Consider the following 20255-nt stretch of genomic DNA (forward strand, 5'->3'; position numbering starts at 1 on the left):
ACTGATCAATCTTGGAATTATTCATTTACAAATGTTTGTTAAATTGCTAAAACTTTTGGAAAACCTTCCTAGCAGGCTCGCCTCTCCACAGAGCTCACCCATAACCTGGTCTCCATGGAGATAGAAAAGTTTAATGCCTTGTGTAACATTCTAGGCAAAGCAATAACATCTCCATGGTGACAAACATGACAAACATCTCCCACAGAAAAGTTACACAGTGCAGACTTTATATATTTTCGTTGACATCTGCATTAGCTGGTACTTTTATTTTTTTATTTTTTGCTGCAATTTTTTGTTGCTATGGTCACAAAATGGCTTAGTATTCAACAAATTTGGTATTTTTTTTGCTCATACCGAATACAAAAAAAATCACGTTAGCTATTGTATCTAAACTATAACTTTACCCAATTATAATGACCAATTTCTCTTTTTTTTTTTTTCTTTACGCTATCCACTAAATACCTCTACTTCCTGTCTACGGAACAATCCAAACACCGATATTTAAGCACCTTTGCCTAGCTCTTCCATGATTGGTCACATGGCACAGGTGACCGGCCAATCACGTCGCTTCGTCAGACCTCTTCTTTGACGTTTGTGTGTTGCTTGTGGCGACTGTGCGCGCTCTTCAAATGCGAACGACGCGTCAACTTGGCCTCCCCCGCTTGCGTTTCGTCTCGTTTCAGGTCCACGTTTGAATCCTCGACTTTAAAATCATTCTCCGTGTCTTCTTGCGTTTGGACGTCGATCACGTCGTCGATCCAGCTCCGGAAACGCCCGATCCGCGTGTATATCGACGGCGAGGAGGGTTCGCGGCACCCGTTTCCCCCGGCGACGACCCCGGACAGCACCCATCGGCCGGAGTCGTTGAGGCAGACCAGGCCCCCGCCGGAGCTGCTGTCGCACCCTTCGCCGTGCGCCCGCGTGGTGTTGGGGGGGCTGCCCGCGCAGATGCTGTCGTGGCTGTAGAAGGAATCGCCGTATTGTTTTTTACACTGCCAAGACGACATGAGAGGGACCCAGGTCGCAAAAACTGGCTCTGGAAGAAAGAAAGGAAGATTGTCGAGAAATTATAAAACCAAAGAGAAGACGAAAATATTATCGGGGTCGGGTCGGCCGTATAACAGAACTGTTTGACCCTAACGATGCAGATTATATTCTTTGAGAACTGCCACACTTTCTTTACATATCAGACAAACCGCATGCTCCTTACACTGAACAAAAAAAAGATTGGTCGTCCACTGTTCTTTGAAAACTCGACACTCTCTGCCAACTTTTCGTATTTTAACACTTGACATTTTGCTCTCCTTAACTGCACTACAGAACTCTGCACGTGCATCGACTCTCACCGTTCGATCTCGAGTTTTTCAGGTGATGAAAATTTTGAGGCAAATTTGACAGCAAATGTAAATACTTCATATAATTATTTTAATAAAGGGAATGTGCAATAATTATAACTAAAACTGCACATAGGCTTAGGGAATGTGCAATAATTATAACTAAAACTGCACATAGGCTTAGGGAATGTGCAATAATTATAACTAAAACTGCACATAGGCTTAGGGAATGTGCAATAATTAATAGAACAGAAGAATGCAAGGGTTTGCCTGTTAAGGATAATTTAAGGGTCCTGTTGGTGCATCACTCGTGGTCATACTGGTCTCATATTTATTTTTTCATGTTTTATGGTGTTTGTTTATGTGCTGCTTTGTGTTGTGTTGTCCTGTTTTTTGATAAAACATGTTACCCCCTGTCCCAAGACAAATTTCTCCCATGGGAGACAATAAAGGATTATCTTATCTTATCTTATCTTAATATAAATCAAATAAATATAATTAAAAGAAAAGAAAAAACAACAAAATACAAGATGCATATGTGTTATTATTTGCCAAAAAGTAATTTAAAGAAATTGGCCATGACAACTTTTGAGGATTGCCTCATAGGGCCAGGTGAAGTGACTGGGGTCAGCCCTTGGACCTTAGTTTAATGAACCCTGATTTACACAATGCATCTCCAAGCTGTGTTATAACGCTGTTGCGTCATTAAAAACATACCTGAAGTTGTCTTTTGTTTCATTCATACATCCTTTATTATTAGTCTGTCTACATCTCCAAAGCTCAAAATGCTCTGTTCCACGTTGTGATGTCACGAAGCTGTTATCAGCTACTTTTACCTTTTGTTCCATAGAGATCGGCAATTCCAGGTCTGAAATGATCCAAACGATTCTAATGAAGGTGTATAGAGTTTAAAAGTGCTTCCTGTATTACCACATGACATCACAAGGTGGAACAGAGTGTTTTCAGTTTGAGAAAAGAAATCAAAACACAACTCCAGGCATGTTTGTGATGAGTAAACAACATTATAACATCAGAAATTAGATGTGGGGCCTTTTTAATCCGAGATCTTCACCTGGGCTGTTCCACGCGGCCGTCACAGTCACCACACACGAGGAGAGGCCGTTCTTCTCCGCCGTCTCCACCGGGGGGAGGCAGGCGGCGTTGGAGTTCGGGTCCAGGGACATGCAGCTTCCTTTGGGGCTGAGCAGTCGGATCAGGGCCAAGTCGTGTTTCCCCCGGTGACCTTTGAACTTCCTGTGGACCACCACCTGCTTGGGGATGAGGGTCTGGACGGTGGAGCCGACCCGGACCAGAAGACGGGAGGAGTGAGGGATCGCCCTAAAAGAGAAAGAAACAGAGACAGAGAGAGGTGGATTTTATTAAGTTTATTAAGCGTTCAGTAAAATTTAGGGTCATAATTATACTGTTGTGCGCCGTCTGCATGTAATTATAAATCTTTTACAAACCGTGAACAAGGAAGCAAGACTGGTGCACTGTTGAAGGGCACATATTTTTTCTGATCTATGTTATAATGTTGTTTCCTCATCACAAACAGACCTGGAGTTGTGTTTTGTTTCATTCACACCTAGTGCCTCCGCTCAATTTCATTTCTCTCCAGCGTCTAGGTCAGGAATCAGTCAGAATACACGTTTTGCAAGAACCCCGGAAGCTGTAGACCGCGCACCAGCCAATCAGAGAAGAGCGGTGAAGCCATGACGTCAAACTCAAACATCTGTCTGAGTCCCTTTTTTGGAACAGCACAACAGTAAACAAAGCGGTCGAGACGGATGTAGACGAAAACAGATATTCTGTGTTGGCAATGAGATCGAGGATTTAAAGACGGAACAAAGAGAATGTTTGGATGAATTTTATCAAGAGGAAAGACGTTATTGCCCTTCTTCTTAGGGGATTTGGCGCATTACATACGTCACGACCAAATAGCAGCGACCGGTTAAATAAAAAAGTACCCCTCTACCGTCGAGCGCAGGAATCCTAATGCTGCGAGGTCAGACGGTTTCTACGAAGTGAAACCGGCTGATGAATCAGACTAGCCCTATGTCTCCTTGTCCCAGAAGATTTATACAAAACCAATGATTTGTCCCAGTTTTATACAAGACACGTCCCAGTTGTCCCTATTTTGGACCCATTTGATCTAAACCAGGGTTAAACTAGGACTAAACCAGGACTATATCAGGTCTATTTCAGCTCTAAACCAGGTCTAAACTAGGGCTAAAATTAGGACTAAATCAGTTCTAAACCAGAAGAGCATAAATTGCATTTGTTTAGCCAAAATACAGAAGACTTAATTTCTGTATTTTGTCTTTCAGATTATACAATGACCCACATGTGAGTCGAGATTGGACAATGCTACAGGCTTTTTTCACAATTTTATTTATACCTGCTGGTACCACCTAGTGCCTCGGTCAGGAATCAGAATAAACTAGACGGTTTGCAAGAACCCTGGAAGTTGTAGACCGAGTTGTGATAGCAGACTGCATACGTTCTCCTCCTCTGGACTTTTTTTTGTGAAATACAAACTTTGCATTTTTTATTGCACCTTTAATTTGCAAGTTAATCTCGCAGTAACAATAATGATCGTTGACAGACATGTTCACTCTCTGCTTTGTTTGCTGTTGTGCCGGAAATTACTTGGACACCAATGAGCGTTCCGGTGCTACATACTGTGTACATCACGACCAAATAGCAGCAATGGGTTAAATAAAAAAAAGTACCCGCCTAAAGTTGAGCAAACGAGTCCTAATGCTGCGACGTCAGACGGTTTCTACGAAGTGAAACCCGGGTGTGTCACTGTTTTAATTTTGAAAATCTGGTCACCCTAAGACAGACTAATAATAAATTGTTACTCAGACATGTGTGAATGAAACAAAACACAACTCCAGGTCTGTTTTTGAGGAGGTAACAACATTATAACATGGATAAAAGCTCACAAGAATCCATTTTGCGTAATATAGGACATTCTGGGCAAAGCAAAAACATGTCTGTGGATACATCTACGTCTAAGGAATAACTTATTTTTCTATTATATTACACATGTTATATAAACCGCATGGTGTGTTTGTTGAATATAAGTGTTCCCAGACCTGGTGAGGCAGGAGGCGGAGGTGAGGGCCCAACAGGAGCTGACCAGAGTCCCGCTGCAGAGAGGAGTGAGCCCCTCCTGCGACTGTCTCCACACAGACACCTGCCAAGGCCAAGTGTTCCTGAACAAAAACAGAGCAGAGAACTGACGTCAGGGGCTGGAGGACGGACTGGGCAGAAGAAATTATTGCTGAAGATCTGCAAAATTAGAACAGTGAATAAAGCGTGCGTAAAAAAAAGCTGCAAAAATATACATTAAATTCCACTTGGTGCAGATTGGCAGCCTTGATTCTGTTAGTCTGCACCAGGGCAGCTGTGGCTACAATAGTATCTTACCACCGTGAGTTTGTAGTGAATGAATACAGCTTTGAGATGCTTTGTCGAGTGTGTAAATGTAAGGATTTATAAACCAGAACTGTCCACAAAGTGCCACTAGATGGTGCTGTTGTTCTGCTCAACATCAGCGCACATCCACAGCCGTTCATTCCTGTTAAGACTTCATTTTTGTTCTCAGGAAATCCTCCAAAATACCAAGATATACATTTTTGCCCATGTGTTAGAGTTCACTTTTGTCTGCATTGCTACCATACATAAACATTTTCCTCTTTGTTGCATCACTCGAGGAAAAACAAAAACTCAAACACAACTCTGCCCATCTTTCCACAGTGTGAGTGTGTGAGTTTGTATGGTTCTGCTATTTTGAAACTTGATTCTCTTGATACATTCACTGCATTTATTGCTTTTTCATCCAACACGCCCGCTGGCTTTTAGTGAACAGTTTTAAAAGCCCTTCTGGGGACTGGTGCTGGCTATAAACCTTGTGATACCTGCGCCAGATTACTGCATTATTAATCTAAGTTTGTGTATCTCTCCGCGGGCAAATAAAGAGTACATTTCATATCACAAGTTATTTCTATACACTTCTATACACATTATATTACACATTATACACATTATTAAAGATAAATAATATATATAGTGCTGTCATGCGATTAAAAAAATTGAGAGATTAATTAATTATGATCTGTAATTAATTAATCTAATTAATCTCATTTTAATCTCACCTAAAAATTGCTGAGAAAAGCTTCAATTTGAGGTATTTTCATTTAAATTCATTATTACATTATTGTGGCAGATCAAAAGACTGATATAGAAAAAAAAGTGACTTTATAAAGTCATTTATTATTTAACAAATCTCTACAAATTGGCTGTTGAGCCCAAGTCTCCATGAATAAGAAACTGTTTGCTGTAAAGTAGCAAAGACGAGGAAATCTGAACATAATAACTTTTGTCTACTTAAAGACAATAAAAAGTCCAGTCTTTCCTTAACCATATTAAAAATATTGATAGAGAAATGTTTTATATATGAGATCACTGGTTTTAGTCCTGGTTTAGACCTGCTTTAGTCCTACTTTAGTCCTAGTTTAGTCCTGGAATGGATTAATCCTGGTTTTAGTCCTGGTGTTAGTTCTGGTTTAGTCCTGGTTTAGTCCTGGTTTAGACCTGGTTTTAGTTCTGCTGCCTCTGTTCTACTGGCTCTTCGACCTGACGCCGCCAACGTTAACATGACGTTTATATCGCTCTTATGCGCGCGTTTTGTGTGGGTTTCCGGCAATGAGTGGAATTACCGAAATTAAAAAAAAATGTATAAATGTGTTTTTTTGTGTGTGTGTGTGTGTGTGTTGTTGTCCCAACAACACATAAAAACAGATTTTATAATAAAGCGACTCGCATACAGAAACACTAAAGTTAGAGATTAAAAATGAGATTAACGCGATTAAAAAACAACGCGCTAAATATGACTGTAATTAATTAATCGCAATTAACGCGATAATTTGACACCCCTAAATACATAACACTTGTACAGAGTTTTCAGGACCCTCAAAAGACACAAAGAAAGAAACAGATAAACAGGAGATCCGGTTATTTAAAGGCAGTTTTGAGCAGGTGAGTTTTCAGGGGCTTTTTTGAAGACAGTCAGGCTACGTTTACACATCGCTGTTGAGAAACGAATATTTCCCTCCCTCTGATTTCCAAAATAACATCGTGCACACAGCATTGTTTTCAGAAAGGTTTTTGTTTACATCGACCCACATAAATACGCCATCGAGCGCCGTCATAACTACACCAAACCTCTGGGCGACGCCTGGATTAGACTCAAACCTGTAGCTTTTATTTCATTACAGTTGTACGTTTTACTCAAAAATACCTTGAAAAAAATGCATTACTCTCCATAGATCTGTTAAAGAAACGGTAAAATCGCTGCCCTCTGACCTCGTTCGTCTCTGGTCATAGACATGATACATCAGAATTCTTCATGGTCATCATCAGAGCAAAAGGTAAACACTGGACGCACTTTTGGCGCGTCAGTTGCATAAAGCTCCGTTCACCTCACTTTACACGCAAACGCCAAACGCCAACGCCAAAGTTTTCCAGAATCTCCACTCTAGCTGGAGTTTTTAGAAAGACTTGTTTTCAGAAGTGATTTTGCCGTTTGCGTGTAAAAGATGGGTACAGACGAAGGGAAATGTCTCAGTTTTTAAAAATACCATGTACGTGTGAATGGGGCCTGAGAGTAGATGAGTCTCTGATGTCCCCCCAGGTCGTGTGTTTAATCCTCAAGGTTGGCATCAGCTGATCGGTGGCTCAGAACGGTGGGTGGGGGCCAGTTTATGGAGGAGGACCAGGGATGTAGCACTAAATTCTGGGCTTATGGCCTATTTACACGAGAAAGTTTAAAGGTAAAAACGTCAAAATATTTTATGGGAAGTGCCTTTCGCTTAGACGTGATGGCGTCAAAAAATCTGAAACCACCCTCCAGAGTGGAAAAGTTGAATACGCTCCGCCGTAGCGTTTCCGTCTACACTGCCCAAGACGCAAAACTCTGGTCAGATCTGCTCACATCACTTACGCTTGGCCTGCATGTCCAATCGAATTCCACACACTTTTGCGTCACCGTATCCACACCGATTTCCTCCTTAAAATGCTTGTCTAAACGCGGAATAAAAAGTGAAGACGCGACGCCACTTTTGCGTCTTCTGTTCAGACTGTCATCTTATAAACTTGGCCTCAGAGTACAAATCATCTTGTTGAGCCCGCACTGTATGTTGTCTAATGAAAAATGCTCGTTGCAGACTTTGAAAAGGGCCCCTTATTGCACTTGGCCCTGGGTAAACAGCACCATTTACCCCCCTCAGTCCGACACCTCTGTAAAAGACGCTTCGCTTTCCTCTCACCTGATGATGTTGCCCTCTCCGGTGTTGGCGTTGCCCTCGAGTTTGCGGAGCCCACAGCTGGCCTCCTCTCCCCGGGGCAGCTCCGCCTCTTGAGGTTGAACGTCACAGCGGACCCCCGCGTCCTGCCTCCGCCTGCAGCCCTGTGAACTCTGACCCAGAGACGGACACTCCCCCAGGAACTCCTCCTTCCCCGTGCACCTGACCCGGTCCAGGTGCACGGGCCCTTTGCTCTGCCCGAACCCTGCGGCGGCTACTGCTCTGCCACTGAGAAAACAAGAAAGACGAGAAAGAAACAAGGGTGAAAAACTGAAACAACTATTTTTATTTTTATTTATTTGTATTGTTTTATATATATTTTAATTTGCCCTTTACTAAAAACCTAACCCAGTGGTGGCTCTGCTCTGCCACTGACAAAAAACCAAGAAAGATATAAGCACAAAAAACAAACTATTTAATTAATTAATTAATTTATATATATCATTTTTATTTTAATTTGCCCTTTTCTCTGCGTAAACAGCGGGGCGACTACTGCTCTGCCACTGAAAAAACAAGAAATATAAGAAAGAAACAAGGGTGAAAAACTTCAACAACAAATATTAAATTTTTTTTTTTTATTTGTATTTATTTATATATTTTTTAATTTGCCCTTTACTCTAACCCAATCTCTGTTCTGCCACTGACAAAAAAACAAGAAAGATATAAGTATGAAAAACAAATTATTTTATTTATTTATTATTATTATTTTTTTTAAATAATTTAAATTTAAATTTGTCTTTTTCTCTGCCCAAACACCAGGGTGACTACTGCTCTGCCACTGACAAAACACAAAAGACGAGAAAGAAACAAGGGTAAAAAACTGAAACAACGAACTATTTTTATTTTTATTTATTTGTATTTATTTATATATTTTTAATCTGCCCTTTACTCCAACCCAAACCCAGTGGCGGCTCTGCTCTACTACTCATACAAAAACAAGAAAGATATAAGCACGAAAAACAGACAATTTAATTAATTAATACATTTTTTTTTTATAATTTAAATTTAAATTTGCCCTTTTCTCTGCCTAAACACCAGGGTGACTACTGCTCTGCCACAAAAAAACAAGATAAGAAAAGAAAGAAACAAGGGTGAAAAACTTCAACAACTATTTTTATTTTTTTCATTTATTTACATTTATTTATATATTTTTAATTTGCCGTTTACTCCAACCCAAACCCACTGGCGACTCTGCTCTGCCATTGCCAAAAAAAACAAGAAAGATATGAGCACGAAAAACAAATAATTTTACTTATTTATTTATTTATCTTTTCATTTTGATTTACATTTGCCCTTTCCTCTACCCAAACTCCACGGCGGCTACTGCTCTGCCACTGAAAAAACAAAAATGACAAGAAAGAAACATGGATAAAAAACTTCAACAACTATTTTTATTTATTTATATTTTTTCAATTTGCCCTTTACTCTAACCCAAAATCTGCTCTGCCACTGACACGAAACCAAGAAAGATATAAGTACGTAAACAAACAATTTTATTTAAAACACAACGGATTCCAGACACTCCAAAAAAAGTAGAAAAAGTAAAAAAAAGTCACACAAAACACCTGCAGCAAACAGCCACATTTTTGTTCTTTCTAAACTATTGTATTTATTTATTTATTATTTATTTTAATAATTTGAATTTGCCCTTTTCACCGGGGTGGCTACTGCTCTGCCGTCTGAAAAACGTCTTATTTCAGCGCTGCAGGCAGGGTTTTTTTTCATTTATTTTTCATTTGTGCCAATTTGGTTTCGCAACACTGCCGAAAATAATACATGAATAATCAACTAAGAAAAAAAAATAAAGAGAACGAATTAAACGCTGAGCAGAAGGTGTGTGCGTGGAAGGTAGGGGGAACTGTTTTCTGAACATTGGTGTCTTGATTACAGGAGAATAAGGATTAATCAAACACGCATGAATCACTCGAGGTGCGACGGTGACGCGGTTAAAAGCTCTTAAAGGTGATTTTGCATAATACGTCTCCTTTAAGCTGCGCAGCGGTGGCCCCCGGCTCCTGACAAACTGTCTCAGGGTGGATTAGAGGACATTTTCTATACGCGAAGCTATAAATTATACATGATCTCGAGAGTTTCTTGAGTAGAAGAACAGTCAGTTAAATCGATTCATAACTCCAGCGCTTTAGGATGTAGAGCCGATTATCTCTTACCGAAGGTTATTGGTCCAGTGTCCGTATAAAAAAGCAATTGTTACTTCGTGTAAAATATGAAAGAATGAGAACTTCGCACATCAGTTTCTTGAAACAGGTGCGTTGGAGGAGAAAAATCCCAGACACAATCTTTCTTGCAAAATGTGAGATTTATTAGGATATACAACGTTTCGGCACTAGGCCTGATTTGCCAGATGGAGGCCTAGTGCCAAAACTTTCTGTGTCCTAATAAATCTTCTGCAAGTAAGACGGCGTGTGTGATTTTTCTCTATGTAAAATGTGAAAAAAAATCAAGGTAAAGGTGTCAAATGTAGGTTATCTCCACACAACGAGGGTTAGAGTTAAAAAAGAAAATGAGTTAAGAAATGAGCTCATAAAGTATTGGGCTACAGTCAGTGTTGGGAAGGTGACTTTTAAAATGTAATCCCCTACAGATTACAGATTACATATCCCAAAATGTAGACTGTAACGTAATCCCTTAAATTACTTAAAGTGAGTAACGTAATCTGAATACTTTGGATTACTTGGTTTGCTGAAGAGAAGCAAAGACGAGGATATTGTAACATAAGATGTTCTGTTTGCTAAAAGAAAATAAAAAGCCCAGACTTTATTTATCTAAATAAAAAATAGTATTGATAGAAGAAGTTTAGTCTTGTTAAATCCTGTTTGAGACAGAGTTTAGACCTGGTTTAGTCCTGGTTTAGTCCTGGTTTAGTCCTGGTTTAGTCCTGGTTTTAGACCTGGTTTAGACCTGGTTTAGACCTGGTTTAGACCTGGTTTAGACCTGGTTTACCTGGTTTAGACCTGGTTTAGACCTGGTTTAGACCTGGTTTTAGACCTGGTTTAGACCTGGTTTAGACCTGGTTTAGTCCTGGTTTTAGTCCTGGTTTAGACCTGGTTTTAGACCTGGTTTAGACCTGGTTTAGACCTGGTTTTAGACCTGTTTAGACCTGGTTTAGACCTGGTTTAGACCTAGTTTAGACCTGGTTTAGACCTGGTTTAGACCTAGTTTAGACCTAGTTTAGACCTAGTTTAGACCTGGTTTAGTGTCCGGCAATGAGTGGAATTAAAAAAAAAAAAGGGATATAGTCCAAAATGTGAAAACAGGAAAATACCTCTGTGTAATCCATTTATTTCAACAAAGTAACTGTAATATAATTACAGCTCACTTCAACAGTAACTGTAACTGAATACAGTTACTCATAATTTGTACTCTAATTACGTAACTCTGGTACATGTAATCTGTTACTCCCAACACTGGCTACAGGTATAATTACCATAATTTCCGGACTATAACCCGCTACTTTTTTCTCACACTTTGAACCCTGCTGCTAATAAAACGATGCGGCGAACTATATGGACGGATTCTTTGTTTGGCACATTGTCCATTCATGTACATGGTCTATGGTTTGGCAACACAGCGGATACGGGTAAGTGCAGAAAACGCGTGTCTAGTGTTAACATGAATGTGCAGCATGAGTTAGCGATGTTGTCAGTGCACTCAAACAGTTTATCTCCGTGTGATAAAATAAGTTATGATGCTAAATTAACATTAGTGAGGGGGTTAAATGCAGGTGAGTGCGTAAATGATGAGAAGAAACGTCTCAAAGTTCAGTAGCCGGACGTCCACTCATACCTGATCGATGCGACTAACCCCGCCCCCCGAGAGAGCCCGAAATCTGCTGAAATCCTACGAGACACTGACACGATACAGACAGGACAGAGACTCTTTCTGCAGGAGACGTGTGCAGCAGAGCGTGGAGAGAGACGGGGGTGATGCGGCGAGGAAGATGCTCATTTGATTGTGTTTTGAGCAGTTATTTTGCGCTTCATACACACACCCTCCTCATGGAAAACACACGAAGAAATGCAGATGACGCAGCATTTAAGTTAAAGGCAAAGGCTGTGGAAGAAGGAAACAGAGCTGCTGCACGCGAGCTCGGCATCAGTGAGTCGATGGTGAGATTTTGGCGACGGCAAGCGTGAGGAACTGTCTCAACGCAAAAAGACGACAAAAGCTTTCAGAGGCGACCAAACTTGAAAACGTTCTTGAAGACGTGGACACCTGCGGCTTATATTCAGGTGCGCTCAATAGTCCGGAAACTCTGGTATATTGTTTTAACATGCACTTCTAAAAAAAGAACAAGACATTTTGTATAAATGTAGTGTAAATTATCATAAGGGACTTCGGGAATGGCTGATCTAGAGGTACTTTTTCACACATTTTCACTAATTCAACCGGAAATACCAATGATATGGCGTTGAATTTAAGCCTGTATAATAAATTACGTGTCCTTTAAAGACTTGTACCTGTGCCCGAGCTGTCTGCAGACCACGGCAGCGTTGAGGTCGTTCCACCCCGAGTCACAGATCCCGCCCCAGTCGCCATGGAGATACACCTCCACTCTGCCCTCCGCTCGAGTGCTGCCCCCGACCAGGCGCACCAACGGACCTGGAAATCACAGTTTTAGGTTTGTGGATTTACACAGACACAGGATAAAAGCAAAACAATAAGACTGATTTGAAAGATTGAAATATGAATGAACAGAACATTTCAGAACCAGCTAGTAATTTTAGTTTTTTCCTCCATAGCAGCAGTCAAAATCAGATTATTGTGTTTTTTGCATTTAATATTTAAGTTTTTATTGATCACAAACCCATAAGAAAAGGCTGCAGTTGTTTCTAGAATTGAAGTCAGACAGATTTAAAGAGCCTGTACCCAATTTTTTCCCATCTATTTGACTAAAATGTGTCTTGTCTATGTACAGATATATTGAACAAGCAGCTCTTGAGGTCAAAATAAAACTGTCTGCAGCTAATTTGAAATTTTTTTATCGTCCGACACATCACGTCTCTGAGAGTTGTGAAAAGCGCGCATGAACTCATTTTGGTGAATAATTGGGACGCTCAGAATGCATAAACTAAGTGAGTAAGTGAACTTTGGATCACTGCAAACTGTTTAAAATGAACAAGTTCTGTTTTTCACATTTTTAAGAAAGAAAATGAGGTGCTTTAACGGTGCACTGTGTAACTTTTCTGGTAAAGATTCCGTCAAATGCTTTTCTCCATGGAGATGTCATTGCTTTGTCTGGGATGTTTCACAGTGTGGCATTAAATCTCTCTACAGGGTTCTTACTCTTTTTCACTGACAAAATTTCAAAACTTTTCCACGACCTAAAGTGAATTTTCCATGACTTTACAGCACCTACATGTGTAGAATTGATCAGACTTTTAGGGCTAAATATGAGATATTAACCCTTTCCACTCACTTCATTGCAGGAGTTATCAAACTAAGGCTCGCGGGCTGACTCTGGTCCTCCCTGCCGCTTTGACCGGCCCCCCAGCCCCTATGCCCCCCCACCACTTGAACTGGCCCTATGAAGCAATCCTCAAAAGTTGTCATGACCTATTTTTTTTTTATTTTTTTTTTTTTTCAAATTACTTTTTGGCAAATAATAACATGTTTGCATCTTGTATTTTGGTGATTTTCAATTTAAAAAATGTTACTTATATGAAGTATTTATATTATAGTATTAAATAATTATATGACGTATTTACATTTGCCGCCGAATTTTTGTCACCTGACAAACTCGAGATCAAACAGTGACAGTCAATGCACGCAAAGTTCTATAGTGCAGTTAAAGGTTGTATAGAGGATTTTTTAAGGGAAAAGAAATACAGCGACAGTCCTTTTTCAAATGTCGTGCATGTGTGACACCACCTTCCTCCTCCACAGCTCCTCAGTAGAAACATCTCCTCCTCCCGCCTCTTTACTCTAGAAATCACGTTTGTTTACAGTCAGTGCACGTTCAGAATTACTGTTGAAGTGACCCTGTCTAGAAATAATTTAGCGACCGACGCGTCAGTTTTTAGACCCTTCGTCTGCTTCGTTTGCGTAATCGCTGGAAGAGATCTCCAAGAATCACCTCAGTTTGGCTTTGCTCCTTTTCCCCTTCTTCTCTTCTTCTTTCAGCGACCTCAAAAACGGACTTTCTTTTGCGGCGAACCGGTCGTGGATTCTCATCCGCCATCGCTACAAACTTTGTGCGAACTGCGAGGAAGCGACAGTTTGAAAAACCCGCAAAGAACCGCCGCATAAACCACGAAATCCCCGCGCGCCGACGAGTCAGTTACACTAGAAACGTAAGAAGTTTGATTGACGATCTAACAGCCAATAGAAAATGAGGGAGCCTCGTTTTGTATTTGCTGATGTTTATCTGGCGTCACTACGTCCACAGTTGATAGATTTTCATTCTTTTTTTTTTTTGGTCATCATAATTACAAAGCTGCTGCGTCTCTGTAATGGTGTTTTAAACTTTCACTGACAATTTGAAACAAAAACAAAAATTCCTCCATACAACCTTTAAGGACGGCAAAATGACGAGTGTTAAAGTACGAAAAGTTGACAGAAAGAGCAGAGTTTTCAAAGAACAGTGGACGACCGATAATTTTTTTGTTCAGTGTAAGGAGCGTGCAGTTTGTCTGATACGTAAAGAAAGTGTGGTGGTTTTCAAAGAATATACCGTATTTTCCGGGCAATTTGACGCGCTCTTTAAGCCTCTAACCGCATCAAAAAACGACCGCGCGCCCCACAATCCAGAGCGCCCCATACACGAATCCACTCGGGTGTCCCAGCACGACTTCAGTAAACTATAAAGCCGCACCACCCGCAGCGCACGCAAAAACACACACGGAGCAGACAGCGACCGCACAGAGAAAAAAACCCACAGACACACTCATCACTCCACGCCGACGAGGAACGGAACGAAGGAACGAACCGAAAAAGCGAGTCCAATGTGCCTGTCTGAGTCACAACTGAACAATTGAGTCATCGCGACCGATCCGTTGGTCCCAGACAGCACCCTCCCTACGTGCCACAACTGAACAAAGCCCAGAGTCACCGTGAACAAAGTCCGACTGACCCATCGAACTGTTGTGTTTCGTTTAAAGTCCAGTGTGGTTTATTTGTGAAAAAAGTTCATAAATAAACCATTTAATGACAACGCGTCTTATAATCCAGAGCGCCTAATCGTGCGTAAAATAAGGTCATCTGCGTCATCAGGGTCAAACTATTGTGTTACACGGCCGACCCGAACCCGACCCAATCACACTCAGGAGCAAAAATGTGGCCCCCAGAGAAAAAAGTTTGGTGACCCCTGACTTATGGTTTGGTATTATAGTTTTTTAACATTCAAAATACCGTCAGAACACTGTAGTTGTGTGAATGAGATACTAAAATTCCAGGATTTTCCCAGGATTTTCCAAACCAGACGAAGTTACAGGTCAGATCTGTGGACAGGCGACCCCGCTCACAGTCAGAATATTTCAGTGGTTTGAAAATTAGGCAGTGTAGCTTTTAGTGAAGGACTTTTTGGTTTATGCAGTTATAAAAGGGTACATTGGTTTTATTATGAGCTGTAACTGCTGCTATTGCCGAGTACTGAATCTAAAAGAAATACAGGCTTGTTATTCTTTATACTCGGACATCTACAAAGTGTGGTCAGATCTCTAGTAGCAGTGGGTAAATGTCATGTATTTCCAGTCTTATTCTTATTCTAATGCGTCTCAAACATTCACGGCTCGGTCCAGTCCGCTGCTGTACTTGGCCTTTCTACCGTGATGTTTACACAAATAGATGTAGATAACAAAAGGAGACAGGAGACTTCATTTATCATACTGAGAGGACAAAGAAAGGTTTATTTTAGCTTTATGTCGTACAATGTGACCTTTATATGAAGAACAAAGCAAACTATGCAGGCTTTGGTTCAAAAAGGTTCAAGCAATTTAGAAAACCAGAGCACAGGGCTTTGTGGTGGAGCTAGATCATGTTTAGACCTGGTTTAGTTCTGGTTTAGTCCTTGTTTTACTTGGTTTATGTTGAGTGTATGCAAGGTGGATTAAGTTACAGACAAGCCAAATAGATGCTTTCCGAGCCGATCAAGCCAAAGCTAAACAAACCTACATATACACTACCGGTCAAAAGTTTTAGAACACCCTCATTTTTCCAGTTATTTATGGTAATTGAAGTCGTGCAAGTCCAGTGAAGAGCTTGAAATGGTACAGAGGTAAGAACTGAACAGACAGAGGTTAAAAAAAGATAAAAGATACAAAACACAAGTCCAAGCTCTGCCAAAACTACCTCAGGAAAAAAGAACAAGATGGTGAATCTTGAAAACATGGAGTGTCCAGCACAGTGTCCAGACGTAAACCCCATCGAGCTGGTTTGGGATGAACTTTCTGAAGAATATTTGATTTCTATTGTAAAAAGAACGAGCCACGAGTGTGTTCAGCTGTTATATCTGCCAAAGGTGGACACTTTGATGAATTAAAAGTTTAGAATACGTTTTGGTCAACAGTAAATGGTAAAAAAAATGGAAAAAAGTGTGGTGTTCTAAAACTTCTTATCGGTAGTGTATGTTTGTAGTCAACAAACCCAAATTAAACTGGATGGCCTTTACACTTTGCAAAGTATGAATAAAGAGCTATACAAAAATAAGCAAGTCTAAACCTCTTGCGAGCTGGTTTTTATTCTATAGATCGATATATATGATCTACTTGATTAAATCTTCATTACTCAACTTTTATCTCTCAATAAACTATATTATGAAAGCTGTACTTTGTGACCACTCTGCTTCTAATTGTAAAACATTATAACATTTACTAAACAAACCAGATTAGTCACTACTATATGATCAGGAGCTGATGAAGATCAGCTCCTCCAAATCCGAGGCCATGGTCCTCGACCGGAAAAAGGTGGCTTGCCCTCTCCAGGTGGGTGGAGACTCTCTGCCTCAAGTGGAGAAGTTCAAGTATTTCGGGGTCTTGTTCACGAGTGAAGGGAGGATGGAGCGTGAGATTGACAGGTGGACAGGTGCAGTGTCGGCAGTGATGCGGTCACTGTATCGGACCGTTGTGGTGAAGAGGAGCTGAGTCGAAAGGCGAAGCTCTCGATTTACCAGTCAATCTATGTTCCTACTCTCACCTATGGTCATGAGCTCTGGGTAATGACCAAAAGGACAAGATCGCGGATACAAGCTCTCGAAATGAGTTTCCTCCGCAGGGTGGCTGGGTGCTCCCTTAGAGATAGGGTGAGGAGCTCAATCACACGGGAGGAGCTCGGAGTAGAGCCGCTGCTCCTCCACATTGAGAGGAGCCAGTTGAGGTGGCTCGGGCATCTGTTTCGGATGCCTCCTGGGCGCCTCCCTCGGGAGGAGTTCTGGGCATGTCCCACCGGGAGGAGGCTCCGGGGAAGACCCAGGACACGCTGGAGGGACTATGTCTCTCGGCTGGCCTGGGAACATCTTGGGATCCCCCTGGAAGAGCTGGAGGACGTGTGTGTGGAGAAGGAAGTCTGAGAGGCCCTCCTCAGACTGTTGCCCCCGCGACCCAACCCCGGATAAGCGGAAGAAAATGGATGGATGGATATATGACCTGCAGATGGCGCTCTTACAGGAAACTCATTGGGCATATGATACTTTGTTTTAAACCCAAAGAGCGTGCTAGAACTGGAATCTTTCTCTGGTTTAGAACAATGGAAATATACCTCAAAATTACAGAAGAAATGAATGATAAAGCTCTTTGTCACCCATAGATGGCGCTATCACAGGCTGCTCATTGGTCACTTGATATACCCTGATTTAATTCATACTAAAATCTCCTTTATTTTCTCATTAGTCACTTTCTCTATTCTAGTAAATACACTGTAAATACACCTGAAAATACTAAAACCCATTCAAACTGAAATAACCCCCGTCTCACCTGTAGATGGCGCTATCGCAGGCGTCTCATTGGGGTCCGGGCTGGTAGTGCGCCCCCTGCAGCGGACCCCCACGTCCTCGCTGTGGGCGCAGTCCGTCCTGCCCCAGATCCCGTGAGGACAGTCGAGGAGAGACGTCTCTGAGCCTTCACAGCGAACGTCGTCCAATAGGATCAGACCGACGCCTTCTCCGAACGTCCCGTCAGACACCACCTCCGCATGGCCCCTGCACGAGGTCAGAGAAGAATTTGTTCTGAATCGTTAACTGCTTTGTGTACATTTTTATCACCCACAGATACAGCATACGTCTTAATGACTATTCAAGTTGACATTTTCAAGGGGCATTTTGTAAGTTTTTAGGTAAATGGTAACACACACATGCACTCACTCACCAGTACGTAACACTAGCGTCGAGGAGGGTTACGAGTCTTGTTAAGATAAGATATGAGAGTATTTGTATTAGTACCTGTATCCGAGCTGTCTGCAGACCACCTGGGCGTGCTGCTGGGTCCAGTGGTCATCACAAACCGTCCCCCAGTCTCCGTTATGGAAAACCTCCACTCTGCCCTCCCACGGTGTGTCCCCCCCAACCAAACGCACCACGCCATCTGAAAACACACAAGAACGATGTGGATCAATAAAGTTCGTCTAAGTACAAGTCTAACCATAGACTATGTATTGCTATTTTTGCTGCTATTTAGAATTTATTTATTTACCATTTATATTTTTCTCTTTATTATTATAATACATTGTGATGTGTGAGCTACTGTGTCTGAGTAATTTCCCAGACTAATGGACTGTGACGTGATGCATAGCGTTTTATATTAGGAATAGGAACTGATTTACAGACAAAATACTGGAATAAAAACACCAGGATTTCTGGTGGAGGGAGATGTTATTGCTTTGTCTGGAATGTTTCACAGTAGGGCCCGACCTGTATATATTGGTTGGCTGATATTATCGACCGATATGGGCACTTGAAGACATATCGGCTACTGGCCTAAAGCTTACCGATATGGGCCGATAGTCCACTAGGCATGTTATACCTCATTATAAAGCTTAGACTCTATATTATGTCCATTTAATCCAATTCACAGACAGATAAATGTCCTAATATGTGGCAGTGCATCAATATTTATCCGCGGAGTAATTTGTCTGTGTGTGTGATGCCGTACTGCCCCTGAACACACCTCCAGGGTCATGTGTGCTTGTTTACACCCGTGCACAGCCACAGATCCATGTGCAGAATACTGAGGCACTACTTTAAATGCTCTTGTGTCTGATCCATGATACTGACTATAAATAAAATTGAACTTCAGCACAGTTTAGGACAGCAACAAAACTACTGCTTGTTTTTAGCAAAGTGCGAGTGCAGAGCAGACAGGACTGTCCCACAGACAGAGGACACACAGCTGTCAACATGCTGGATTATATTATTTTTAAGGACGATCATTTTGAGTCAGGATTAAAAAGACACTAATTAGTGAAGACTTGTGATCTGAGAGGAACCTGTGTGAGCAGTGAGTGTTGCAAATGTGTAAGTTTTTGAAGCTACTTTTCATTCGTTCTCATTGGTTAGCACTTAGCTGTTAGTCTGTTTTCTCTTATGTTGTCCTACTGTAAAGTGACTGTAGTGGCAGTGTCCCTATTACAGGACCTACCCTGATATGTAAATGAGCTGTGAATAGAGGTGTGAATGATCCACATTTACACACATTATTAATTTCATTGTGTCCTTAGGCAAGACACTTCACCCACATTGCCTAGTATGAAAGAGGTGTGAGCGTGAGTGATGGTGGTGGTCGGAGGGGCCGATGGCGCAGATTGACAGCCTCACTTTCGTCAGTCTGCCCCAGGGCAGCTGTGGCTACCATAGTATTTTACCACCACTGAGTGTGGAGTGACTGAATAATGAACTGTAAAGCACTTTGCATTTATATAGCGCCTTTCAAGATACCCAATCAATCAATCATTACCGCAGCGTGCACGCATTTACCACTAAAGACTAATAGCAGCAGATTTTACTTTCTTTACTGGCTAAAATGCCATTAGGCCAACCTACTGTTTTTAAATATGACTGTAAAGAGGCTGAATAACAATAAACGTTGCCAAAATAAACCCAATTTAAAATCCAGTAGAGTTTTATAATCAACTGAAGATTTACAGTGAATTTTTACATCACTAAATATATCGACATTTATATCGGCACCTCCAGCTCCCTTTTTATCGTATCATATCGGCCACAACAAAATCTATATCGGTCAGGCCCTTTTTCACAATTATGGCATTAAACCTTTCTGTCATCACAGAGACCAAATAGGTCCAAGTTACAGGTCAGATCTGTGGAGAGGCGACCCCACTCAGAATGCTATAAAACCACATGTAATTGAATAAACGTAAAGGAGAGCTGTTTAATGTCATACTGTGGAACATTCCAGACAAAATAAGGATATATACATAGAAACAAGCAAGTGAGGGACCCCCAACCAAAAAGTGACACAATGAACCTTTAATATGGCCTGTATTGATATTTTGCTTGTAATTTCCCACTAATGGAAACTACCGCGTTGTGTTTAAAATACGTCAAACTACATGTGCTCTATGAATGATAAAAATAAATAAACTA

The 20255-nt window shown here is 41.2% G+C and overlaps 1 pseudogene; it reads right to left on the bottom strand.

Annotated features, from left to right (window-relative positions):
- Positions 1 to 379: 379 nt before the first annotated feature.
- The window catches only part of LOC110170674 (neurotrypsin-like), a 108784-nt pseudogene continuing 88908 nt past the window's right edge, over positions 380 to 20255 (bottom strand).

The sequence above is a fragment of the Boleophthalmus pectinirostris genome, unplaced genomic scaffold (genome assembly GCF_026225935.1).
Source record: "Boleophthalmus pectinirostris isolate CB_2022bp ecotype Guang Dong unplaced genomic scaffold, ASM2622593v1 HiC_scaffold_14, whole genome shotgun sequence".
Classification (NCBI taxonomy): domain Eukaryota; kingdom Metazoa; phylum Chordata; class Actinopteri; order Gobiiformes; family Gobiidae; genus Boleophthalmus; species Boleophthalmus pectinirostris.